At 43.2% G+C, this 17,201-nt stretch overlaps 1 long non-coding RNA gene across 5 annotated transcripts in view; it reads left to right on the top strand.

Moving 5' to 3' along the window:
• LOC108407669 (uncharacterized) overlaps positions 1-17,201 on the top strand; it is a 75,715-nt gene that overhangs the window by 29,161 nt on the left and 29,353 nt on the right. For 4 of the 5 annotated variants that reach the window (XR_012127252.1, XR_001855782.3, XR_001855783.3 and 1 more), the window contains one exon: positions 8,092-15,397. This is a non-coding gene — a long non-coding RNA (uncharacterized lncRNA). The remainder of the gene's footprint in view (positions 1-8,091; positions 15,398-17,201) is intronic. The other variant, XR_012127251.1, reaches the window with a different exon arrangement.

The raw sequence follows: 17,201 nt of genomic DNA on the forward strand, positions 1-17,201 counted from the left end.
AGTCCTGCTCAATTCATAGCACATGTTAGAACCTAATCAGGGTAGATATTATCTATTCTTCCTCAGGTTTACTTGGCAAACATGGTTACTATAGTGACTGTAGCTGCAGTGGGATTTGATAGTATCAATATCCATTTTGATTCTTCCCTGAGTCACTTGTTACTATGGTTTCTGTCATTTTTTCCCAATTCTGTCATTCCTTCTTGGATTATTAGTTGGTATTTGAGTGTAGGGTTCAGCTTTCCATTTTCTTCTATCATTAATTAACTAATTAATTAATGTTTTCCACTTATGTAAGTATACCTCATAGATTATTATTTTTGCTCAAAAGGTTTTCTATTATTATGTATTTTGATGGTTAAATTGTCCCGTACTTAGCCAGTGTTAGCTCTTCCACTTGGCCTCTGTTTCCATTTGTCATCTTCCTATACATCTTTGAGTATGTATGTTCTTCTCTGAGCCTGTCTTCTAGCTGTTCAAAGGGTGTAATAATGCCCACCTCAGAGCATTGCTTTGAGTGTTTGAAGATAAAAAATAACAACCTACATTTGCATCTAACAAAAGTAGGGCATCTAAAGGCCCTCAGCAATGCTAGCTCCCCATTCCAACTTTGCCCCTTCATGCGGTCAATGTGATGCCTCTGGCATTAACATCACAGGCTGACTACCAGAGATAATATGTGGCTGTGTAATAGAAGCAGGGATGATCCCACATGTCCATGATGTGAGCTTCAGGGTCACTGCTGTGTGAGGAGGGGGCTGCGTGATGGCACTGGGGAAAAGGCCCCATGTCCCTGCAAAACTGTGGGGACAGGCAAGGACATCCTCATCCCGTCCCCTGCATTCCTGTGCTTCCTCTTCCTCCCATGAGCCTCTCTGTTCCACAAGCTGTCTCATCCTCTGACTCTCCCTTCTAGCAGGGCAGCAGAGGAGCTGTGGACTCTGAGCCCCAGAAACAGGAGCTGATAGAGAAGAATCAAGTGATGTTGAGTCTGCTGGACAGATTCCTGGAGCAGGAGTTAAGAGATATAGTCCCATCTTTGGGAAAGTTATATAAGTCACTACATTTTCCTTCAGCATCTGTATACAGTAGGAGAGCAATACCAATGTTCCCAACCTCCCAGAAATATTGTGGACTTTCAGTGTGATCCCATGTGGGAAAGTGATCTGTGGTCATAGGTGGGAGGGAAGGACCAATGCCCTTTCCAGTAATTACATGACCAGAGACACCCCAGGTACCATAGAACTCTGCATCGTAGGTATCAAATTAATGCTACATAAATGTCAGCTGTTTAGGCCATGATTTTTCCAGGTGCAGCCCATGGGCCACCTCATTATAATCACCAAGGAGTGCTTGTTGGAACTGCAGATTGCTGTGCTCACTCTTGTTTTGCTATACCCAAAACAGAGAGATGGGGTAGGAAGTATCTCTGTTTTGAATCATTTAGTTCAGAGTTGGTTCTGGCTCATCACAGTTTGAAAAACACTGCTGTGGATTTGCTGTAAGGTGTTCTCATAATTTTGAATCCTTTGATGTCTGCTTTTCTTTGTATCTGCTCCTGTGTGTCAAACAGTTCACAATTCTTTCATTTAGGTAATACTTCTATGGTGACTTACATGTGAGGCACTGAACTAGGTACTGGGAACCCAGCACAGAGAATAAGACAGGTAGGGCCCCTGGAGTTTTCATTCTAGTTTGGGAAAACCGGCAGTAAGCAGGTAAGTCATAAGCAGGGTAATTCACCTGGGGTGCTGTGGATAAAGTGAAGGTTCCTGTGGCCAGGATTCTCACCTGTCCCTGGTCAGCTAGTTCACTACACAGGTGTGGGCAATAGGTCGTTATTGACTCTATATAAAGAGCTCCATCGAGCACTCTGGGTGACACAGTGGCAGCCTGCAAGGCTGCAGGAGAGCAGAGGCGAGACTGGAGTGGTGGCAGCGCCAAGGACAGAGACTGAGATGGTTGCGGGGGCAGAGGTGAAGGAGGATTACAGACCTGCAGACTGTTGGATGCAGATGTAATTCTAGTGCTCGACCTATCTCTGGGAGAAGAAGCTGGGTGATAAAAACCCTTTCACCCCAGAAATGTTCCATTGTCACTCCTTGTTGGCACTGAATCCATAGTGAACTTGCCCGGGGCTGAAACTCATTGGCAAGACAGATGCTTTGGGAAAAAGACACATAAATAAAATAGCAAATGACAGGGACAGGATTATTATAGACGGGGTTGTCAGTGAAGTTCTTTTTAGGAAGTGACATTTGAGCTGAGTCCTCAATGTCAAGAGGAAACTAGGCCTGGGCAGGCTTTTTTGTTAGTGGCCCTTAAATGTGCATGTCACCAGTTGTTCCAGAAGCAGACAATGAGCTCAAGTGACTGGAACATGGCAGACAAAGTGCAAATAATAGGAGAGGATGTCAAAAGGGCACACAGGAGTGACAGTCCAGTGACTGTAAAGAGAACTAAAACTATTTACATTCACACATAGTTTGTAAGAGGCAGAACTAGGGTTTGGCCCTAGTCTATCTCCAGAGGCCCCACTGCTAACCAATACACTTAGGAAGAATTAAAAGATGTGTTGAACTACATCATCCCATGGTAGTTGATGCTAGGCTAGGGCCCTATGTCTCTCAGTGAAGACTGCTTCAGTAAGCATTTTTCCATATAGAGAGAGTATTTGAGAAAAACAAAAAGGAAATAATCACAAAAACAAAAAAGTAATAATTATCACAGTTACTATGAATTAGATTACTTTGCTGTTAATATAATTCCTTTGGCTTCAAATTTGAATTCTTTTCATTTTTAAGAACTCAGATTGCTCTCACACCAATTAAAATGGCCACTATCCAAAAGACAAGAAATAACAATTTTTGGCAAGGATGGAGAGAAACGGGAACCCTCCTACACTGTTGGTGGGAATGTCAATTGGTACAGCCACTGTGGAAAGCGGTGTGGAGGTTCCTCAAAAAACTAAAAAATAGAAACACTATTCGACCCAGTAATTCCACACCTAGGAATTTACCCTTAAAAAAAAAATCCCTGATTCAAAAAGATATATATGTAGCCCTATGTTTATTGCTGCATTATTTTCAATAGCGAAGAAATGGATGCAACATAAGTGTTCCCCTCAATAGTTGACTAGATAAAGAAGATGTGGTAAATATACACAATGGAATATTATTCAGCCATAAAAAGAAAAGAAATTCTTCCATTTGCAATAACATAGATGGATCTAGAAGGTATTATGCTCAGTGAAATAACCCAGGCAGAGAAAGACAAATACCGAATGATTTCACTTATTTGTGGAATATAAAAATAAAGCAAAAATAAAAGGCACAAAACAGCAGTGGACTCAGAGACACTGAGAAGTATCTAGTGGTTACCAATGTGGAGGGGTTGGGATGGGTTGGGGTTAGGGGAGGGGGAATAAAGGGGCACAATAATTCACATTTGCAATATAATTTGTAATACACCATCACAGGGACAGTAGCACAGCATGGAGAGTATAGTCAATGATTCTGTAATATCTTTATACGTTGATAGATAGTAACCACACTAAAGGGGGTGAGGATTTGATAACACACATAACTGTTGAACTACTATGTTGTATATTTGAAACCAATATAAGATTGTATATCAATGATATTTCGATTAAAAAAAAACTCAGAGTGCTTTTCAGATGGGAATCACATTGTTCTGCATCTGAAATCTTGCTGGTTGGTGGCAGGTATGGTCTGAACTTCATTGATAGGTGAGACCAGGTGAAGTGTGGTAACTTATCCAAGGTCATGTCAAGTTAGTGGGTTAGGTCTGGCACTGGGGCCAGGTATGTCTCCTGTCTCACACCCAGTTTCCTGTCCATCAGACATCACACTAACCTGTTTCTATGTGTAGTGAATCCCTTTTCAAGGGCTCAGAGGGTATGTATTTCTCTGAGGTTATCCTGAAAGTCATAGACACTAAAAATCTTCAAATAAAAGGAAATGAGGTGTTGATTTTCCTCTCCCAAACTCAACTGGAAGATTGGAAGAAAGATTGCTAGAATCATGCAGCATGTACTCTTTTGTGCCTGGCTCCTTTCAATTCACATAATGTGTATGTGAGATTTACTTATCATTGTCTGTAGTTGTGCATCATTCATTCTCATTGATGTATAGTAAGTATTACATTGTGGATATTTTATATATATCTGTTATGGTGATTGGGGTGTTTTCTAGTTTTTGACTTATTTACAATATTGCTATGAATGATTTTGAACATAACTTTTACATGGATGTTTATTTTCTGTTGGACACATGTAAGACAAGCATTTTTTAAATTGAAGTATCATTAATATACAATGTTTATGTTGGTTTCAAATACACAAAACAGCAGTTACTCATGTTTTAAATCCTCATCCCCTCTAGTGCAATTGCTATCAATGTAGAAAGATACTACAGAATCATTGACTATGTTCTCCATGCTGTCCTACCGTAAGACAGGAATTTCTGAGTCATGTTGTGGGTATGTTGAACTCAGTAGATATTGTCAAGCAGTTTTTCAAAATGGTTGTTCCAGGTTATATTCCCAATCCCTGACAACACTTGGTGTCATCCATCTTTTTCACTTTCGTTGTCCAGGTAAGCATGTGGTAGTATCTCATGGTTTTAATTTTAATTCTCTCAAGTCTAAGTGTCTATTCATGTAAAGAAGACCTCCTTCTTTTTTTATAATCTCCCAATTATCTGCTTAAGAAACTGCATCTTTTGTCTTCTGGAGTTTACCTTCTAGATTTTGCTGGTTGAATCCCTATTGTGTTAGATTCTTCTGCCTCTTCTTCCCTATTTCCTTTAAGTTGGTAATTAGATTTAGAGGCTTGATCCAATTCAGATTTTTTGACAAGAGTACCTCCGATGTGGTGTTATACTTCTTTCAGTGATACACCGGGAGGCTCCTTTTGTCTGGTTGTCTTTCCTCTGGTGACACATGGATTGATCACTGGGTTCAGGTGTTGTCAGCCTGATCCATCCATTATAAAATTTCTTGTCTGTTTCTCATCTCATGTGTTTTGTAGCCTCTGAAGAGTTTTGTCTAGATCTCCATTTCATTAAAAGTTATAAAAGGATGATGTTCTAATTCTATAATTTCTTATGCATTTATTAGCTGGAGTTCTTCTAGGAGAGGAACTTAACCTTCATCAACAGTTAGATTGCACTGAGGTATGGCTTGCACAGGAAGGGAAAGATGAATGTTTAATTCTTTTGCAGTATTTCTACCTTTCAAAATAATGAGTTGTTTCCCTGGGATCCTCCAAAGGTGAGCAGTGAGTTTGTTTTGTTTGCATTTTGCTTTTCTTTTAGTGTCATCATGACATGGATGTTTGTATATTTGATATGTATTATAGTCTTTATTTTAATTGGCGTCAAATCTTTGGCCAGTGGAAGACCCTTCAAATTGGCTTCTGAGTCTTTTTGACATGCTTTCTAGTAAGGTAAGTTTGGCCCAGACACATCTGGTAAAATTCCTTCTATGGCATAAGAATCAACCATTTTTCTTCAGAGGAGCCTGGTAGCTTTTAGTGGCAAATGTGTTTAGAGTAGTCAGTCTGGGTACTAGAGTCATTCTTTGCTACTTGATTGGTCATTGTTTCTTGTCTTCTTTAGTGCATGAAATCAGTAAATATGTATTATATTTTCAAATGAATATACATCCTTAGTTACCAACCTGGGCTGCTCCATGATCTCCAGATAGGTTTTTGTCAGTTTTTCTTAGCCTTCCAGTTTTTCAGATATGAGCAATTGTAACATGTTGTATTAGTTACCACCCTCTTCATAGGTAAGAGGTGGCATATTCTATGCAAGTAAAGTCCAATACAAATTTCTGTGGAGAAGAAAATATTCTGTGTCTATATTTTCTAACACAGTAGCCATTAACTACCTGTTGAACACCTGAAACCTGGTGAATGTGAATGAGGGATTGAATTTTTAATTTTATTAAATTAAATTAAATGATTGTGTGGCTGATGACTCCATATTGGACAGCACCACCTCTACACATTTTTCTTCACATTGCTTTTATTACTTAACAGTATATTTTGGAGATCATGCCATGGCCACACAGAGGGAGTCCTCATTGCTTTATTAAAAAAAGTTTTTGAATTGAGGTCAAACACACTTTGGGGAAAATGGAACATTCTGACCAGGATTCCTGCCTGGCTTGAATAGTGCCCATTTTGTATATAATAAGAGCATGTTTGCATATTTATGGGATGTCTACCACTGGCAGAGCCACTGTTCAGTCAGGGGATTGCTGATCCAGGGTTGGGGTGGAGAGGAAGCACCCATTATCTCCTTCCCTCCATTCTTTGTACACAATTGGCCAGGCATCCGCCAGTCACCAGGGACCACCTCACAGAATTCTGCCCAGTGCCTTTAGTGTGGCCAAGCATGAGTGGGGAGAGGGAGCTGAGCATGTAGCATTCAGAGTGAAGAGAAACTGAGCCATGAGAATAAACCTGTTCATTCACAACTTCTCACCCTTTTCTTCCTTTGGTCTCAGTGAATTCATAGAGAACTTGCCCTAGGTGGGAAACTCCCTCCTCCTGGAGATACATACACATAACATGAAATTTACCATCTTAACCATTTTTAAGTGTATAGCACATTAGTGTTCACTACATGCATATTGTTGTGCAACAAATCTCTAAAATTTCTTTATCTTGCAAAGTTGAAACTCTGTACCTATTGAAACTCTGTGCCTCTTTCCTCTTCCTCCCAGACCCTAGCAACCACCATTCTACTTTCTGTTTCTATGAATTTGACTGTTTTAGACACTTCATATCAATAGAATTCTGTAGTATTTAGCTTTTTATAGCTGATCTCTTTCACTTAACATAATCTCCTCAAAGTTCATCCATGTTGGGGCACATGGCAGGATTTCCATTTTTAAGACTGAATAATATTATGTCCATCTGTAGATGGACATACAGTTTACTTCCACCACTTGGCTATTGTGAATAGTGCTTCAGGGAACATGGGTATGCCCAAGAGTAGGATTGCTGGGTCATATATTAATTGTACACTTTAATTTTTGAGGAAACACCATATTGTTTACTATAGCAACTGCACCATTTTACATTCACATCAACAAAGCAGAAGGGTCCTAATTTCTGCATATCCTCAACAAATATTATTTGCTGTTTTTTTGATAGTGGTCATCTAATGAGTGTTATGTGATAACTCAGTGTGGGTATAATTTGCATTTCCCTGATTATTAGTGTGGTGATGTTGAACATCTTTTCATACGCTTGTTGTCTATTTGTATATGTTCTTTGAAGGAATGTCTATTCATGTCCTTTGCCCATTTCTTAATCTGCTTATTTGTTGTTGTTGAGTTCTAGGAATTCTTTATATACCTTGGATATTAGGCCATTATGAGATATATGGTTTGCAAATATTTTCTCCCATTCTATAGGTTGCCCTCACTATGCTGTTTCCTTTGCATGCAGAAGTTTTTCAGTTTGATGTAGTCTGATTTGTCTATATTTTGTTTTTACCTTTGCTTTTGGTGTCATAGCCAAGAAATCATTGCCAAATCTGTTGTCAAAAAGATACTACCCTATGTTTTCTTCTAGAAATTTTATATTTTCAGGTTTTATGTTTAGCTCTTTAATCCATTTTGAGTTAATTTTCTTATATGGTATAAGACAGGGGTCCAGCTTCAGTTTTTTTACACATAGATACCCAGTTTTCCCAGCACCGTTTATTGAATTGGATATCCTTTCCCCATTGTGTGCCTTGGCACCCTTATCAAAGATCATTTGACCATATACACAATGTGGTACTTTTGGAGTTCTCATATAGGTATTTTGGACTGTATGTACATCAGTGTCTCTTCGTTGGGGGTGGGGAGGCATGGCTTCTAACTGCTACCTTTCTGGAATCCCTCGTGCTTTTCATACTTGTGTGGTAGTCTAGGATGTAGGTGTAAGGTGTACTCTATAGGTTTTTCAGCCAGCCCAATTTTGGTGAACATCTGTCTTGTTTCTTATCTTTGCTACTGTGAATTGTTTTGGGAGTAATGGTCTTGTGCTTGTGATTTTTTGTTTCTTTGTAGGGAATTTGGGGCTCCTATGTCCAGAATCTTCACTGAACTTAAACTACCTGATAGTAACTGGCCTGTTGCTAGACTACTGCTTCCATAACTTTAGGCAATAAGCTATTATTGCACTATATAGAGAGCTCGGCCCAGCATTCTCAGCAGAGGCATAGATGTGACTGCTCGACCTACCACTGTGAGAACAAGCTGGATAATAAACCCTTTCATCACAAAGAACGTTTGCTGTCATTTTCTTTAGTCACGTTGAATCCATAGCGAACTTGGCCAGGGCTGAAATCCATTGGCAAGACAATTGGCATAATTGGCAGAATTCACTATTGAACAAGGAAAAGGAAAGGCTGCCCTCATGGGAGGGGTTCTTCAGCCAGCTGCACCTGTGAATGGGGAGACAGTGGATTGTCCCCCAGTGGGTATGTGGTCTGAGGTGGCTAGCCTCCTAGAGGACTGGGCCTCACCCCAGGACTGAAGGTAAGTGGAGGTGATACTTGAGGCAGTATGGATAGCCCTTGGTATAGTAAGTAGGTCTTTTGAGAGACAGAATGGCCGTGAGGCACTGGGGAGTGTGGGGAGGCTGCTTCTCACAGTATTAAAAAAGTCTACAGAAAAGAAGGACATGCTCCTGAAAAGTACCCAAGAAATGGTGGCACAAGAATGCAAGGTGCAAACTTCTGTGGATTCTCTGAAGAAGGAAATGGCATTGATGTGAGAGGAGGCAGCATGAGAACGTCAGCAGCGAGGTGCCATTGAAGAGGTAAAAGATTCCTTAGAGAATGAGACAGTAGCACTGCCAGGTGTTCTGAAGGAGGAAAAGGCCATCAATAAAAAAGATGAACTCCTGAGAGAAGCACAGGAAGAAGTGGCATGAGAACACCAGCTGTGAAGCATTGAGGTGAAAGTAAGAGAGCTGCTGAAGACTGAGCTAGCATTGCTGTAAGGCACGGTAGAAAAGGTAGAGGTTGTAGCAGAATAGGCATATGGGGGAGGGGAGAGAAAGGTGCCATCAGTCCCGGAAATGGAGGAGCTGGGGAAGGATGAAGGTGTAGGGCTGGAGGCACTGACCCCTTCTGCATTGAAAGCATGCCCTGTGGTTGTAAAGAATATAAATACCCAGCGTCTTAAAGTTCCCCAAGGAGAAGAGCAGCCCCTTCGCAGGTCATGGAGCACTCTATAATCCACAACTATCCACAGGCTGAGCTGGTGGTTTTGGGCTCCCAGATTAGGCAGAAGCTCTCAGTGTCAATATCAGCTTGGCTCCTGCATCTGTGGGACTCAGGGGTGGGTGGAATTGTTCTGTCAGCATAAAAGATGGGAAAGCTGGCTTCCCTGACAGCGTAGCCTGCTTGAGGCAGTGATTAAAAAATGTACATCAGCCCCTTGGTAGTCACGCCCTCCTCAACTGGTTTATGGCTGCACTTCATGCTGTGTCGTCCAATCAGCTCAGGGTGATCTACCGTCTTCTCCTGCTAGATGGCAGACATATGCTGAGCTCCAACAGCTAGGCATAATAAATGCCACCTATACTCCAGAGAATTATGACCCAGATGAAGAGATTTTTACTACTGGGATGAGAAATATTGTGCTTCAAATGGCTCCCACACCCCTCTTTGGGTCTCTAATGGCCATTCTTTCCCCTTACTTATGGCAGCCCATAAGCGAGGTGACACATACACAGTAGCAGACTTAGAAGAGGCTGAAGCAATGAGAACATGAAAAGAAATAAGGTTTGTTACTCCCAAGAAGAATTTACAGGGCCCCATGAAGGTTATGAGCACCCAGATGTGGGTTGATTTAATACAGGCAGGAGAAGATGGAAGGAAATTAGATGGGAAGTCTAATAGGATCTTACTAGAGCTATGGCAACACCTGAAACCAGAGCAGCAATTCCATCCATTAAGACCAAAGAGACAGAGGCCAGTGACAGAGCCACAAGTCCAGCCTGTTTGTTTGCAAGACTTCCTGCTGGAGAGCAAGCCAACCTCATTTGAGCCCACACAGGAAGATGACTGGGGAACATGGTTTCACTGAGGGGATGGTTGAGGTATCTGCTCTGATGGACCAGAGGGGACTGGAGGCCACATGTTGAAATACCTATCCATTGGTCCCCAGTGAACATACAAAGTGTCCTGGCTCTGGTGGACACAGGGAATGAATGTTCATTGATTCATGGTAACCCTGAGTGGTTCCTCGGGATCCCCACTATCATAGATGCATACGAGGTTAAGGCTATCAGAGTGAAACAAGAACAAATCTCTTTGGGAATAGGGCATCTACCCCCAAAAGACTATTCTGTGTATACATCTCCTATCCTTGAGTATATTTTGGGGATTGACATCCGGCAGGGTCTATGGTTGCAGAGCACTACAGGTGAGTTCAGACTTAGAGTGCATGTGGTGAAGGCAGTTCTGAGGGGATATGCTAGGCACCCGCCTATAGCTTTGCCTGTGCCTCAGTGGTTGACAAATACCAAACAATAGAATGGCCTGGAGGGCATAAGGAGATTGTAGAAATTCTCCAGGAGCTGGAAAACGTGGGTATTATAAAGCCCACCCATAATCCTTTTAATTCCCTAGTGTGGCCAGTAACAAAGCTAAGTGGCTCCTGGCCTATTACTGTGGATTACAGAGAATTGAATAAAGTCATACCCCTATGCATGCTGCTGTCCCCTCTATTGCAGGCCTAACGGATAACATCAGCCATGAAATAGGAACATACCATTATGTGGGAGATCTTGCTAATGCCCTCTTTTCCATTGACATAGAGTAAGCAAGTCAGGAAGAGTTTGCCTTCACATGGGAAGGACGACAATGGACTTTCACCATCCTTCCACAGGGATACCTCCACAGACCTACCATCTGTCATGGACTTGTATCCCAGGACCTGGCTACATGGGACCAATCGCCAATGGTGTTGCTGTTCCAAGGAAAGGCTACATGGGAGAAACTGCCAATGGTGTGGCTGTACCGTTATATTGATGAATTCATGCTCACATCTTATTTTCTTTCAGATCTAGAAGGTGTAGCACCTAGACTGCCTCAACATCTACAGGAGAAAGGATGGGCTGTGAACAGTACCAAGGTTTAGGGACCTGGTTTGTCTGTCAAATTCTTGGGGGTTGTCTGGTCAGGTAAGACCAAAGTTGTACCAGAAGCAGTCGAAGGTAAAGTCCAGGCCTTTCCTTCCCATATAACTGTAGCATTGTTACAGGAGTTTGTGGGTCTTCTAGGCTACTCGAGAGTGTTTATCCCGCACTTAGCACAAATTCTAAAGCCTTATACTGGTTGGTACAAAAGGGCATCAGGTGGGACTGGGTTGAGACATGTGCATTTGCCTTTACTACAGCAAAATGGGCAGTCAAGGCCATGCACGCCTTGAGTGTGATAGACCCATCCAGGCCCTTTGAGGTAAATGTACATGTGACTGAAGACGGTTATGGCTGGGGTTTCTGACAGCTTGAACGAACTCACCAGCCTATTGGATTCTGGTCACAACTCTGAAAGGGGCAGAGGTGCAATATACTTTGATAGAAAAAGAACTGGCTGCCATGTATCATGCCTTGCTGGCTACAGAACCCAAAACTGGAATGGCCCTGATAAAGGTAATAACCTCCTATCCCATTTTGACGTGGGTACAAGACTGGACCCAAAAGCCAAGGAGTGTTGTGGCACAAACGCCCACATTGGTCAAGTGGGGTGCTTACCTACAGCAGTGTAGTGCCCTCTGTAGTTGCCCCTTGGGTAAAGAATTCCAACACTTATTGGGTCCAGTGGCATATACTAGTGAAAAGCATGAAGAACTTGCTTTTGAACCATTATTAGCAGAGTGTTCCTATTGGGAGGGAAGAGTGCCTATAACCGAAGATGCATGGTACACAAATGGCTCCAGCTGTGTGCAGCCCCAAAATGGAGGGCCATAGCTTTTCACCCTAAGACTGAGAAAATATGGATGGAAGGTAGGGGAAGAACATTCAAAGGGCATAGATGAAGTCCTTGTGCTTGTGATCAGCCAGGAGCCATTCCCTATAGTTGTCTGCACTGACAGCTGGGCTGTCAGGGCTTGACACTGTGGCTACCAACCTGGTACCATGCAACTGGCTCGTTGGTCACTGACCACTTTGGGTGCAAGAGTTGTGGCAAGACATATGGGCCCCTAGTCAGACTAAAATAATTACAGCATAACATGTGACAGGTCATTTGTCACTGCATCACCAGGAAATGATGAAGCAGATAAATTGTCCCAGACCTACTGGTTAGAAGGAAAGCCTGCCTCTGATGGGTGCAGCCCAAAGGTTACATCAGTGATTGTTGTGTGCGGGGCAAAAGACTACGTGGGCTGTAGTCCATCTGTTGGGTGTGCCAATGGCAGTTGAAGAAGTTACTAGAGCCCGACAGCAGTGTGTCTTGTGCTCCAAAAGGGTCTTACAGCAAGTTCCACAGCAACTTTGGACAATAGTGAAGGGGCCTATACTCCTGATCAGGTGACAGAAAAACTACACTGGGCTGGGCCTCTACCTGTGTCAGAAGGATATCGGTGTGCCATGACTTCTGTGGATACAGGTACTGGACTTCTGGTTGCATTTCCAACCCTTTGTGCAGACCAGCAGATGACCAAAAGAGGCCTGGAACATCTCATTGCTGCCTATGGCACACCACAGGTAATTGAGAGTGATCAGGTCACCCATTTTACTGGACATATATTGCAAGAATGGGTGTGACAGCTGGGAATCAAATTGAAGTTTCATGTGACGTACAATCCTCTATAATGCCAAGCAGGCATGATAGAGAGACACAATTGCTTGTTAAAATATAGACTGAAGTCAGATACCAATAGTCTGTGGGGATGTTCAGTCCTCTTATAGACCATGCCACGGCATTTGATGGAGACACCAAAAGGGAGCCCTGAGCTCTGTAGACATGTGAACATATATTGCTGCCTCCCCTATACAACTGGAAATAAAAACCAAGGAAGAATCACTGAAGCCGAGGTTCAGCAACTAGAGTAATGTCTCGTTGGCAGCACCAACTACACCAAACACCGGAGACTCCATTCAATGTACGTGACTTTGGACCTTTGACACATGGACCAATGATGGCTGGCTCTCATGGCATGTTGGGGACAAGGCCTGGAATCTGGCCTCCTGTGTATTCCTGGAATAACAGCAGAGTGGCCCCCCAAGGTCACATTAATATATCCTGAATGGTCAGAAGATAGGAGCATCTTACCAGGGAGTTTTTTTTTATCATTATGGCCATTGCATGCACCTCCTGTAGCACTATATATGCACCCTTCAGTAACCCCCATGGGGAAAGGAGGAAAAGTATGTTATACTAGACCTGGAAGGGACCCCCTTCCTGCTACAGTCCTATCACAGGACCAATCTCTTTCATGCATCCTACCTGATGGACAAGATTTGCCTATGTTGGTGTCATTCAAACATATATCTTATCACCCTTAAGGTCTTTGTGGATTGACAACTTCCCCTGGCATGAGGATTATTGAAATTTTTGTTATTAGGAATCTGCTCTCCCTTGAGGATTATTATAATTTTTGTTAACTGTATCAAAATCTTGTATCTTAATTTTTGTTATTATCCCCAAGTTGTGGCCCAATCAGGGTGATCTACCATCCTCCTCTGCTAGATGGCAAGTGTACGCTGCACTCTAACAGGTGTTATGAGAGCTAGGCATAAGAAATGCCATCTAGAGTCCAGAGAATTTAGGCCCAGATGAAGAGACTTTCACTACTGGGATGAGAAATGTTGTGCTTCAAATGGCTCCCACATCCGTCTTTGGATCTCCAGTGGCCATTCTTTCCCCTCACTTAGGGCAGCCCATAAACAAGGTGACACATACAGTAGCAGACTTAGGAGAGGCTGAAGCAATGAGAATATGAAAAGAAATATGGTCTGCTACTCACAGGAAGAATTTAAAGGGTCCCATGAAGGTTATGAGGACCCAGATATGATGTGATTTAATATGGGCAGGAGAAGATGTAAGAAAATTAGATGGGAAGTCTAATAGGATCTTACTAGAGCTATGGCAACACCTGAAACCAGAGCAGCAGTTCCAGCCATTAAGTCCAAAGAGGCAGAGGTCAGAGACAGAGCCACAAGTCTGGCCTGTTTGCTTCCAAGACTTCCTACTGGAAATCTAGCCAACCTCACTCAAGCCCACACAGGAAGATGATTGGGGAACATGATATGACCAAGGGGAAGGTCGAGGTACCTGCCCTGAGGGACCAGCGGGGGACCAGAGGCCCCAAAAGTTGAAATACCTATCTATTGGTCCTCAGTGAACGTACAAATGGTCCAGGCTTGGGTGAACACAGGGGCTGAATGTTTACGAATACATGGTAACCCTGAGTGGTTCCCTGGAATCCCCACTGTCACAGATGGATATGAGGGGTAAGGCTATCAAAGTGAAACAAACCCAGATCCCTATTGGAACAGGGCACATACCCCCAAAAGAGTATACTGTGTACATATCTCCTATCCCTGAATATATTTGGGGATTGATATCCAGCAGGGTCTATGTTTGCAGACTATTGCAGGTGAGTTCAGACAGAGTATGTGTGTTGAAGGCAGTTCTGAGGGGACATGCTAGGCACCCGCCCATAGCTTTGCCTATACCTTAGTGGGTGACAAATACCAAACAATACAAACTGCCTGGAGGGCATAAAGAGATTGTAGAAACTCTCCAGGACCTGGAAAACGTGGGTATTATAAAGCCCACCCATAGTCCTTTCAATTCCCTAGTGTGGCCAGTAACAAGCCAGATGGCTCCTGGAGTATGACTGTGGATTATAGAGAATTGAGTAAAGTCATACCCCCTATGCATGCTGCTGTGCCCTCTATTGCAGGCCTGATGGATTCCCACAACCATGAAATAGGAACATACCATTATGTGGTAGATTTTGCTATTGCTTTCTTTTCCATTGACATAGAGCAAGCAAGTCAGGAACAGTTTACCTTCACATGGGAAGGACAGCAATGGACTTTCACGGTCCTTCCACAGGGATACCTCCACAGACCCACCATCTATCATGGACTTGTATCCCAGGACCTGGCTACATGGGACCAATCGCCAATGGTGTGGCTGTACCAAGGAAAGGCTACATGGGAGAAACCTCCAACACTGTGGCTGTACCATTATACTGATGAAGTCATTCTCACATCTGATTTTCTTTCAGATCTAGGAGGTGCAACACCTAGACTGCTGCAACATCTGCAGGAGAAAGGATGGACTGAACAGCACCAAGGTTCAGGGACCTTGTTTGACTATCAAATACTTGGGGGTCGTCTGGTCAGGTAAGACCAAAGTTATACCAGAAGCAGTTATAGATAAAGTCCTGGCCTTTCCTTCCCATACAAACGTAGCCATTTTACAGGAGTTTTTTTTGTGTCTTCTACGCTACTGGAGAGTGTTTATCCCACACTTGGCACAAATTCTGAAGCCCTTGTACTGGTTGGTACGAAAGGGCATCATGTGAGACTGGGATGAGACATATGCATTTTCTTTACTACAGCGAAAAGGGCAGTCAACACCAAGCAAGCCTTGAGTGTGATAGACCCATCCAGGCCAGTGAGCTGGATGTTCGTGTGACTGAAGACGTTTATGGCTGGGGTCTCTAGCAGCAGCTTGAACGAACTCGCCAACCTATTAGATTCTGGTCACAACTCTTGAAAGGGACAGAGGTGCGATACACTTTGATAGAAAAAGAACTGGCTGCCATGCATCATGCCTTGCTGGCTACAGAACCCAAAACTGGCATGACCCCGATAAAGGTAATAATCATGTCTCTGATCTTGAGGTGGGTACGACACTGGACCCAAAAGTCAAGAAGAGTTGTGGCACAAGTGCCCACACTGGCCAAGTGGGGCCCTTCCCTACAGCAGTGTATTGCCCTCTCTAGTAGCCCTTTGAGTGAAGAACTCCAACACTTATTGGAGCCAGTGACATACTAGTGAAAAGCAGGAAGAACTTGTTTTTGAACCATTATTAGCAGAGAGTCCCTATAGGTAGGGAAGAACCCCAATACCAGAAGATGCACAGCATGCAAATGGCTCAAGCTGTGGGCAGCCCCAAAATGGAGGGCCATAGGTTTCCATTGTAAGATTGAGAAAATACGGATGAAAGATGGTGAGGGGAAGGGCAGCCAGTGGGCAAAGATGCAGGCCTTGTGGCTTGTGATCAGCCAGGAGCCATTCTCGATAATTGTCTGCACTGACAACTGGGCTGTCTATCAGGGCTTGAGCCTGTGGCTACCAACCTGGTACCATGCCAACTGGCTCGTTGGTCACTGATCACTTTGGGTGCAAGAGTTGTGGCAAGACTTATGGGCCTTAAGACTTAAGGCTATCAAAGTGAAACAAACCCAGATCCCTATTGGAACAGGGCACATACCCCCAAAAGAGTATACTGTGTACATATCTCCTATCCCTGAATATATTTGGGGATTGATATCCAGCAGGGTCTATGTTTGCAGACTATTGCAGGTGAGTTCAGACAGAGTATGTGTGTTGAAGGCAGTTCTGAGGGGACATGCTAGGCACCCGCCCATAGCTTTGCCTATACCTTAGTGGGTGACAAATACCAAACAATACAAACTGCCTGGAGGGCATAAAGAGATTGTAGAAACTCTTTACTGTTGTTAACAACCATTTGATCAATAAATATGAGAGATGCCCTCTCAAAAAAAAAAAAGGGCAGAGGATATGAACAGACAGTTCTCCAAAGAAGGAATTCAGATGGCCAACAGACACATGGTCAGACTAAAATAATTACAATATAACATGTGACAGGTCATTTGCCTCTGGCATCCCCAGGAAATGATGAAGCAGATAAATTGACCCAGACACGTTGGTTAGAAGGAAAACATGGTCTGATGTAGCCCCATGGTTGCATCAGTGATTGTTGCATGCGGGGCAAAAGACAATGTGGGCTGCAGCCTGTCAGTGTGGTGTGCCATTGACCTTTGAAGAAGTTACTAGAGCCTGGCAGGAGCCTGTGTGTGCTCCAGAAGGGTCTTACAGCAAGTTCCACAGCAACATGGGACAATAGCTAAGGGGCCCATACCCCTCGTCCCTACCTATAGGGACTCTCTAATAATGG

Source organism: Manis javanica, chromosome X (assembly GCF_040802235.1).
Source record: "Manis javanica isolate MJ-LG chromosome X, MJ_LKY, whole genome shotgun sequence".
Lineage (NCBI taxonomy): Eukaryota > Metazoa > Chordata > Mammalia > Pholidota > Manidae > Manis > Manis javanica.